The 10,950-nt window shown below is 48.0% G+C and overlaps 1 long non-coding RNA gene across 1 annotated transcript; it reads right to left on the reverse strand.

Moving 5' to 3' along the window:
- Positions 1-2,008: 2,008 nt before the first annotated feature.
- On the reverse strand, positions 2,009-3,334 carry LOC123074496 (uncharacterized). The gene is made up of 3 exons (XR_006435991.1): positions 3,064-3,334; positions 2,819-2,972; positions 2,009-2,103 (listed from the first exon to the last, which is right to left on the reverse strand). It is a non-coding gene; the product is annotated as an uncharacterized lncRNA (long non-coding RNA).
- Between the last annotated feature and the right edge of the window lie 7,616 nt (positions 3,335-10,950).

Raw genomic sequence — 10,950 nt, forward strand, 5'->3', positions numbered from 1 at the left:
CATGAAGATACCCGGGAGCAAGGGTGTCCTCACACTGGTTGGGGACACCAAGGAAGCCCTGATGACGCTCAAGCTTGTCCTCAAGACCGCTGCGATGGTGCAGCCCGCCGACGGGGACACCTCCAAGGCCAAGGGAGCCGCGTCAACCAAGAAGAAGCAGTTGTTCACTCAAGACAAGGCAGAAACCAAGCAGGTGCCGGTCGATGAAGACATGTCCTCAGGAGCCACCTTTACTATAGGTGCCGACCTTGACCCTGATCAAGAGGGAGCGTTGGTGAAGTTCTTGCGCGCAAACAAGGAGATATTCACATGGGAACCCAAACAGCTGGTGGGGGTCCCGAGAGAGGTGATTGAGCATCACTTAAAGGTGTGCCCCAACGTACGCCTTGTGAAGCAGCGGGCGAGACGATAGTCCACGGAGAAGCAGGCCTTCATCGTCCAAGAAACCCGCAAGCTAGAGGCGGTGGGTACCATTCGCGAGGTTCGGTACCCTGAGTGGCTGGCGAACCCCGTTGTTGTGCCGAAGAAAGGTGGGAAGGAGCGCATGTGCATCGACTTCACCAACCTCAACAAGGCCTGCCCCCAAGATCCGTTCCCGCTTCCACGTATCGACCAGATCGTCGACTCCACCGCCGAGTGCGATTTACTGTGCTTCCTGGATGCGTTCTCAGGTTATCACCAGATCAAAATGGCGGTAGAAGATGTGGAGAAGACCGCCTTCCTGACCCCGTGTGAGGTGTACTGCTATACTTGCATGCCTTTCGGATTGTGCAACGCGGGAGCGACCTTCCAGGGGTTGATGCACATCGCCTTAGGGCGGCAGCTCAGGAGAAACACGGAGGCCTACGTCGACGACATTGTGGTGAAGTCTCGGGAGGCGAGAACTTTGATCCAAGACCTGGAGGAGACCTTCGCGATTCTACGCCAGGTGAACTTGCGGCTCAACCCGGAGAAGTGCGTGTTCGGTGTCCCTTCCGGCAAACTGCTGGGTTTCCTCGTATCCCACAGAGGGATCGAGGCGAACCCATAGAAGGTTAAGGCAATCGAAGACATGAGCCCACGGCAGACCCTCAAGGAGATGCAGAAGCTTGCCGGTCGTGTGACTGCGTTGGGGCGCTTTATCTCCAAGCTGGGAGAGCGTTCCCTACCATTCTTCAAGCTGATGAAGAAGAAAGGCCCATTCGAGTGGACTCCGGAGGCCAACCAAGCGTTTCAAGACCTCAAGAGATACCTGACCAACCCGCCAGTGATGGTGGCGCCTCGACCCCTCGAGCCCTTGGTGCTCTACCTATCTGCCACACCCCACTCTGCCAGCGCAGCACTGGTGGCCCTGAGAGAAGAGCGCCACGTCAAGGGCCCGCCAACACTACAAGACATATGTCAACTTGTGACCCTCACTATTGGCCGTTGAAAGGTCATTGTTTTTCATTTGCGACCTTTTTTGACCAAAAAAAGAAGGTCAAAAGCTGGCGGTCGTAAACTGAAATTAACGACCTTGTCTGTGATATGTAAAAGGTCGTTGGTTCTTCGACCAAAATTTTGGTCACTAGCAGCCTCCCCAAGCCACGTAGGATCCAGCATGGCAAGCTGACGTGGATAAGATTTAGCCCGGTCCGATTAGGTGTCTATATGGGCCGAGCCCATTAATTCAGCCTTTTTAATATATATTTTTTCTATTAATTTTCTCTAGCTACATGGGCCTGGCCCAATAGTTTGGCCTTCTATATTCTAGAATGCAGCCTTTTATAGTCTACTGATTTTCTATTTTCACCCATTTTATTTTGCAGCAGGTCCCACTTGTCGTGCTTAGATTAAAATTGGTCCCACACATTAGAAATTTTGAAATTTGTCAAACAACCATTATAACTTGGACCGACTTGTCAGGTTTCCATTTCACGGGTATTCAAATCACATACACAATCATTGTTTCGAACAGACCAGAGAGCAAATGAAATTGGTCCAAAACAATACTGCATTAATCTATTACAATCGTTACAGTATATTACAACCCAGATATGCCTACTACTGCCTACAACTACAACACATAATATGCTACTCGTTGCTGATATGCTTCACAGCTTCGGACATGGATTCGCACTTCACCTATGCAAAAAATAAGAATGAACATATAAGAATAAGAATAGGTACAGAACATCAAACAGTAACCAATGAGGGATCCAATAACTTATAATCAAGGATTGACAGCAAATGCCATGTACATAAATAGTATGACTTACACTAACCAGTATGCGTTCATGGAGTGACTAAAATGTTCTCTCTAGCTAGGAATTTTTTTGGTATATAATATACTGACATGTGCAACTCTCTAAATTGATCATAGAAATGAAAACTGTAAGAACGAGTTTTAGAATCCAGGCATGTCAAATTTTAAGCACCAGCAGAATAGATCTAACAAACCAGACCATGATCATCATGCGCATCAGGATTTATGGTTCTAGCAAAACAGTAAAGAGATGGACATACACGCATCAAGCATACCAGCTACTACATCACCATTCTCGTGACCACAGACATCACCATTCACTAATAATTCCCATTGGGAGATCAAACTATGCATCCAACAAGCTACAGCAACAGGGAATGCAGAAAAATTATGACCCGAGATGACGAATCAACTGGGTGCATCTCAATTTGAACAACCACGGCGAGACAACAACCGCATACTAATGCGGTGAATCAAATCTGCACGCAGGAGCAGTGCCGTTCGTGGCATCCACATGAGGACGCGCAACATCAAGAACATGGCGCATGACAGCAACAGACCTAGAGATCTAGGACGGAGGGAGGGGGAGCTTACACTTGCGGATGCGGGCGGCCGGGTAACCGCACGAGGAGCAGGTGCTCTTCTGGAGGTGGAAGCTGCGGCGGCCGCAACGGATGCAGAATTGAAGAGGGTCCTCATGTAGCAGTAGCAGCAGCAGCATGAAGAATTGAAGACCGACCAACAGAGCCTGCAATGCAAACAGAGAGGCATGAGGAAACTGAATCCAATCACATCAAATCAAATCGAGCTGCTGCACCTTGACCTTGAGGAAAACAAACCTCATCTCATGTCATCTCAGGGAAGAATAAGAAGAAGAAAAATATATGGCTGCTGCTCCATGACCATGACCTTGAATTGTTGCTGCTGCACCAGATCGAGGAAGAAGAAGACCTGCAAAAAAAGCAATAACTAGCAATGCACAAGCATGAATTCATGGAAGGACAGATGCAAGGCCAAACATCCAGCATACTGTTTCTTAATGCCCCAACTACTTAAAAAACCATGGTAGTTCTAACCATATTAAATTAAAGGACAAAGTGAAGTCATGATGAATTGATAGTTCCATCTTATAAAGCTTTCTGTTTAGCATATCCTAAATCACAGTCTATCTACCAATATATGAATTCTTTAGTTTTCAGAACAGAGGCTCACATATTTGGGCTGATTTGTACACAGCCAAGAAAAACTTCTTACAAATAAATTCATGGAAGCATATCATCCTTTCAGTCCCTCACCCATATCTCCTAGTAGTATTACAGACAAACTAAATTTTACATAGGGAGGTTCAGATTATCTTCACTGTATTTTTAGTATTTTTTTACTTGAGACAAACTAAATGCTAACATCAATGACAACAAGACTTGAACAGAAATAGCTATTGAAGAAACACGTTTATAAGATAGAATGAAAATGATTTACACCACAACATATAGTTCACATGTACTGGAGCTAGAGACTACAGAACACACATAATCACACATATGCGAACAGGGTACTACTCCATGGTTCAGGTTACACTAATAAACAAAATTATACAAGCGACTAGACTAGTATCACAGATCTACAGAGTAGTACTAAACAGCTAAAAATAAGTAGTAGAAGTAACTAGTACAGGGAGCAAGTACTCTTAAAATCTGAATCTTACAGACTTATACAACACCGGGAAATTCAGAGAAGAAAGGGAGAAAGAGAGATTGCAGGAGGAGGTCGAGGATTATGCAAATTAACTGCCATGTTCCTAATGGACCCCTGCCTGTCCCCAAATTCGGGACTCTGAGATTAACACTGAATAAGGTACTGAAAGTAGCTATGTGCATCAGCCTCACCAAGTCTTATCATGAATCGGTTGCTTTTACAACAGTATTAGGTTGCCAAAACAACAACTCTAAGAGACTGATATTATAAGTTCATTGACTGACTCACGTGAGATTGACATTCACAAGTTATTTGCATTTTTATTCAGAACTGTGTAACACCATTTACATTACTTTCACAACAGAAATAAGAAACTTTGGTGCATTGTAAAAAAAATATGCACGTCGAGGTTGATGCACGCTGAGGTTGTAAAAAAAGTATGTGTACATCCAGTCGAGCTCCATCATGATGTACTGCGGCGTGATGTCCATGCTGAGGTTGTTCTTGGCGAAGAAGTCGTGCTCGATGGCCGTCGCGTCGGCCACCACGAAGTTGACGCCGTAGTGCTTGCTAGAGAAGAAAATAACAAGTCAGTATACATATTATATCTGTCAAAAGAAGGACCAATATCAATCAGACCCTTTAATTTTAGAAAACATGGTTTCATTTGATGGTTGTTGGAGTAGCTGCTTTGGTTTGCACTATAAGGAACCTGTAATATCAATTTCTAACTTTCTAACAGTGAATTGGATCCTCAGGTGGTGTTGGGTGTACTAGACAAAATGCTACACCTGTGGATTCCGTCTGCTGAATATGATGAAGTTCTACCAACAAGTTCGTCCTCTCTGTACTTTCTTTTAGTTTCCAAATGGATCAAGAAATCAATGTTGTGACTCATCTATACGGAATGGATCCTACATAAAAAGCTACTGTTCCATGCATGGAGAGATCGGCAACCATTTATACATCCCTATCTCTGAACTAAGAATCGGTACAGCATGTGGATGTCTGTCTGACAGAAGAAGAAAATGCAGACTCCACTGCTCTGCTCCAGCGACTCCATCTTGCTCCTACTGAGCAGAGGACAGAGGGAGACGCTGCCAATGGCTGATGCAATCCTTTCGTTGGAGCAAGGAGTACTCCGCACTAGACTATATTACGATAAGAAAAATCTAAAACCACCCCCGCCTGAATCTCGATAGCAGCAGGAATCAAGAACCCTAGCTTCTTCTAGCTACAGACCCAACACATACAGATCAAGCAGCGATGAGTGCATCCACTCGAGCTCTGGGAAGGCATGGCACTGGCGCCGGGTCCGGCTCCAGGCGACCTCCGCACCACCGGCCGCCGTCCGGGCAGGGGGCTCCTTATCAAATCGAGGGAATGGCCATGGCAGCATCAAATTCTACGCGGCAATAGCGGCCGAGAGGGAAAAAAGAGCAGTGGGAGCAGAGCATGGACCTGGGCACGGTGACCGTGCAGCCGTCGCTGGGCGTGCGGAAACTGCAGGCGGTCGTGACGAACCGCGTCGGCGTCGCACCGTAGCAGATCTCGGCGTCGCTGGCCAGACCCCGCCTCCAGCGCCGCGTGCCGCTCGACGAGGGCGCCGACCTCGCCGCCGCCGTCCTCGTCGGGATCGGGCGTCCTCGTCGGGATCGACTGCTACGTCCTCGCCGGGATCGAGCGTGGGAGGTGGCGGCAGCAAGTGAGTCGAGCGGGAGAGAGAGGAGGGGATGAGGGGCCGCAGACGGCGGCGACGCGGAGGACGGGCTTCGCCGCGGTGGGGGCGGCGGAGACGAGGGGAGGATGGATCGGGGTGGGTGGAACGAGGAGTGGGTCGGGGTAGGCGGTGGATCTGGCCGTGGATCGATGGGATGCCGGGAGAGCGAGGGGAATTGGCAGCACGAGGAGAGAAAGAAAGGAGGGGGGGGGGGTGGATGGAAAATGTCCACGAGGAAAGAGCTAGGGTTTCGGCCTAGGTGGGCTTGGGGTGAGGATAGCCGTTGGATCCGCAAGCATCCGACGGTGTTCCTTGCACGATCCGCTTGAAACGCTCATGGACCAATCAAAATGTGTAAAATGTTATGACCATCTCAATTGGTCCTAGTTGAATAAAAAATTGGTCGTAGTTGACTAAAAATTCATTTTCCATTTTTCGAGTGCCCAAAATGAGTTTTTTTGTGAAGGACCTATAATATATTTGTTGCAAAATTGTACCAAATCAATTTTCTAAAATACTAGGACATATTTAATGCACAATTGACCAAATGGTTGGGTGTAAAAAGTTTTGATCCACCTCTCGTGAAAAAGACAAATTTCCGCCGATTCAGCTGGAAGCGGATCAAATTTGAACGGTAGCTACCTCGTAGTTTGCTCTTTATTTTTTTCAAAAATCATTTCTAGGTACATAAGTATCTATTTAATCAGATAAACACCAAAAAAATTCCAAGATTCAACCACTAGCTAGGAACGGTTATTCCCGCCGTTTTGACCGCATTTTGAAACGGGCATAAAAAATTAAAAAAATCAAAAAATTGGAAAACCTTCGCATAGTTTCATTATATGTGGCCAAGTTACCAGCAAAAATAATAAACTTGTAATACGGCAATTATTTTAAAAAAGTGTTCTCAGAAACGAGCTATCAAGTGTGAAGATTCATGGCTTTCAAGCAAATGATCAATTTTATGGCCACATTCATGACATAGTTTGTTCAAATGATCTTATATTGTGCACAAGGGTGCATCTTGGAATTCCAAACAATGTTGCCTAAGGAAGTTTTCATTTTCTTTGGACGAAAAATTCATTTTCCATTTTTGAGTGCCCGAAATGAGTTTTTTTGTGAAGGACCTATAATATATTTGTTGCAAAATTGTACCAAATCAATTTTATAAAATACTAGGACATATTTAATGCACAATTGACCAAATGGTTGGGTGTAAAAAGTTTTGATCCACCTCTCGTGAAAAAGACAAATTTCCGCCGATTCAGTGGAAGCGGGTCAAATTTGAATTGTAGCTACCTCATAGTTTCCTCTTTATTTTTTTCCAAAAATCATTTCTAGGTACATAAGTATCTATTTAATCAGAGAAACATCAAAAGGTCTCCAAGATTTAACCACTAGCTAGGAACGGTCAAGCCCGCCGTTTTGACCGCATTTTGAAACGGGCATAAAAAAATCAAAAAAATCAAAAAATTGGAAAACCTTCGCATTGTGTCATTATATGTGACCAAGTTTCCAGAAAAATAATAATTTTGTAATACGGTAATTATTTTAAAAAAGTGTTCTCAGAAACGAGCTATCACGTGTGGAGATCAATGGCTTTCAAGCCAAATGATCAATCTTATGGCCACATTCATGGCATAGTTTTTTCAAATGATCATTCCATTGTGCACAAGGGTGCATATTGGAATGGCAAACAATCTTGCCTAAGGAAGTTTTCATTTTGTTTGGACGAAAAAACCATTTTCCATTTTTCGAGTGCCCAAAAGGAGGTTTTTTTGTGAAGGATCTCCCATATATTTGTTGCAAAATTGGACCTAATCAAATTTATAAAATACCAGGCCATATATAATGCACAATTGACAAAATGGTTGGGTGTAAAAAGTTTTGATCCACCTCTCGTGAAAAAGAGAAATTCCCACCGATTCAGCTGGAAGCGGGTTAAATTTGAACTGCATGTGCCTCATAGTTTGCTATTTATTTTTTCCAAAAATCATTTCTAGTTACATAAGTACCTATTTAATCATAAATACATGGTTTGGTGGTGATACGTCGAGGTTTGGGCGGTGGCCGAGGCCCCCCAACTCTAGAGCTCGTAAACTCGCATGCCCGCTGCGTGGTCGCCGCGTGACCGTGGCGTTGCCATGTGTTCTGGGCGACCTAGGCATGTCTAGTGGGTTGGGCACTCCCCAGGTAGGTGCTAGGAAGAAAATTACAACATAAGATTCTCACGAGGAGACCGATCGATGCTCAAACATGAATTAGTAGCCAAGTGTTTGATTAGCGGTACGGGAAATGCACATGGCTAATGGGCGTGAGTTTTGGCTGAGGATGATCAGTTACTAAGAAGACCGTCTTCACAAATTTTCAGCTCAAAAGGAGGAGCCTAGGTGGTACTTGCTTTGCAAAGTACCACATTGGACATAAATACGAATGTTGAAGCTGGGCTCAAAAATAATGAATGGATTGAGCTGGAATTTGGTGGAGGATGGTTATTTGGGAATAGGAAAGCACCGTAGAAAATGGATACTATTTGGACATGCCAAAGTGGTACTTCCTTCACAAAGTATTGTTCTGAACAGAATAGGAAAATGAATATTGTTGAATTATTTTTGAACTAGGCAAGGAAGGTTTTTTACATATTTGACGAAGATATGACCCAAAGAATTTATGAGATTTTTTTGGGAATTTTGGGAATGACAGAAATATAGGTTGCTTCACAACCTGGGGCAAAAATTGCCACATGGACATGACACATAGGCAAAACTGATGAGGTGGCGCCTAGTCATAGCAACCCACCACAATTTACAAGGTTATGACCATCTATATTGGTCGTGATCAGCTAGAAATAAGGCAGCGGACCAGTGCTATCTGCTTTATGACCATTTCGTGTAAGGAAATTACGACCTTTCTGACCAAAATGGTCGTTATAGTTTAGGGTTTGGAGCCCCCCGAACAGCTTTTGACCAATTGGTCTGAAATGGTCATAGATCTATGACCAATTCTTCCAGGGTCACTGACAGAAGGTCACTAGTTGACATATTTCTTGTAGTGCAAGTGGAACCTCCAGGCCGGACGAAGCGGCGCGGCACCAAGGCGAAGCTCCCGAAGTAGCGACTGCTCCGGCAGACCACCAAGCCCCTAAAGCCGAAGACCCCAAAGACTCCGTCAGCTCTCCCACCCTCATCGAGCACCCGGTGTACTTCGTCAACACAGTGCTGCGGGATGCGAGGGCACGAAACCCCATGCCTCAGAAGATCCTACTCGCGCTCCTGGTGGCCTCGCGCAAGCTGCGCCACTACTTCCAGGGTCACCTCATCAAGGTCGTCTCGGCTTACCCGTTGGAAAGAGTGCTCAGGAGCCCCAATGCTGCCGGGCGAGTCGCTGAATGGAACATCGAGCTGCAAGCGTTTGACTTAGAGTTCAACACGACTAGGGTCATCAAGGGGGCTACGCTCGCAGACTTTGTGGCGGAATGGACTGATGCCCCAGAGCTTGAAGCAGGCGAGAACCAATCCCTATCTCCAGGGAGCGAAGCGCCGGACGGCTGGGTCATGTACTTCGACGGCGTGTTCTCACGCCAGGGCGTGGGGGCTGGAGCGGTGCTCTTCTCGCCCACCCAGGACAAGCTCTACTACATCGTGCAGCTCTGCTTCCAGCAGGGCGAGAAGGTCTCCAATAACATAGCAGAGTACGAGGGCCTCATAGCTGGCCTCAGGGCTGCGGTGGGCCTGGGGGTGAGGCGTCTCACCACCAAGGGCGACTCGCAGCTCCTCGTCAACTTCTCCAACAAAGTATATGAGCCAAAAGAGGAGCACATGGAGGCATACCTCGCGGAGGTGCGCAAGATGGAGAAGCAGTTCTCGGGTCTGGAATTGCAGCATGTGCCCCGTGGCACCAACAAGGAAGCCGACGATATCGCCAGAAGGGCATCCAAGCAGCTACCTCAAGAGCCTGGCGTCTTTGAGGAGCAGCTCTTCAAGCCATCAGCAACACCACCACTCTCAAGAACAGCGCTACGTCTGGAGGAGCTCCCCCAGCCACCTGCCTCAGGAGCCCCGGCCTGCGGCACGACTTCGGGAGCGCGCTTGCTCTTGGCGCCCGAACCTTAGGAAGGGTGCTGGATCAAGGAATTCAAGGAATACCTGACGCAAGGGACGCTGCCGGAAGAGGAGGAGGACATGGAGCGTGTGGCCCGACAAGCCACGACGTAGTGCATCCGGGATGGTGAGTTATACAGGAAGCGGCCAAATGACGTTTCCCTACGTTGCATCTCCAGGGAACAAGGAAGAGAGCTACTGGCTGACATACACGGCGGGGACTGCGGGCACCACTCGTCGTCACGGACCCTCGTCGGCAAGGTGTTTCACAGTGGATTCTACTGGCCCACGGCGCTCAACGATGCGACTGAGTTGGTGAGGTCCTGTGAGGCCTGCCAGTTCCACGCCAAGCAGATTCATCAGCTGACTCAGGGCCTCCAGACCATCCCACTCTCATGGCCGTTCGCGGTCTTGGGGCTGGACATCTTGGTCCCGTTCCCTCGAGCGCCTGGGGCTACCGCTACCTCTACGTCGCCATCGACATGTTCACCAAGTGGGTGGAGGTAGAAGCCGTCCGCACCATCCCAGCTGGCACCGCGGTCAAGTTCATCAAGGGTCTCGTGAGCCGGTTCGGGGTCCCCAACCGCATCAACACCGATAACGGCTCGTAGTTCACTAGTAACCTCTTCAAGACATATTGTGCTAACCTTGGAATGCAGATCTTCTACGCTTTGGTGGCGCACCCCAAGAGCAACGGTCAGGTCGAACGCGCCAACACAGAGGTCTTGAGGGGCCTCAAGACTAGGACCTTCAAGAAGAAGCTCGAGGCCTGCGGCAGGGGGCTGGCACGACGAGCTCCAGTCCATGCTGTGGTCCATCCGCACCACCGCCACCAAGCCAACGGGTGAGACCCCATTCTTCCTTGTCTACGGAGGAGAAGTGGTTCTCCCTCACGAGGTCAAACATCGTTCCGCGCGGGTCCTGGCATTTGATGAGGCACAGCAGGACACCATGCGGGGGGTGGACCTTGTGCTGGGGGAGGAACGCCGCCGTGAAGCCATGCTACAAGCGGCAAGATCTCAGTAGGCGCTGTGGTGGTACCACTGCCACTACATCCACTCCAGGACGCTCGAGGTGGGTGACCTCGTCCTGAGGCGGGTGCTCTCCAGGGAAGGGCTGCATAAGCTCTCACCCATGTGGGAGGGCCCGTTCAAGGTTGTCCACGTCTCCAGGCCTGGCACCGCGCGCATGGAGACACAGGACGGGGTACC

This window comes from Triticum aestivum, chromosome 3D (assembly GCF_018294505.1).
Source record: "Triticum aestivum cultivar Chinese Spring chromosome 3D, IWGSC CS RefSeq v2.1, whole genome shotgun sequence".
NCBI classification, from domain to species: Eukaryota; Viridiplantae; Streptophyta; class Magnoliopsida; order Poales; family Poaceae; genus Triticum; species Triticum aestivum.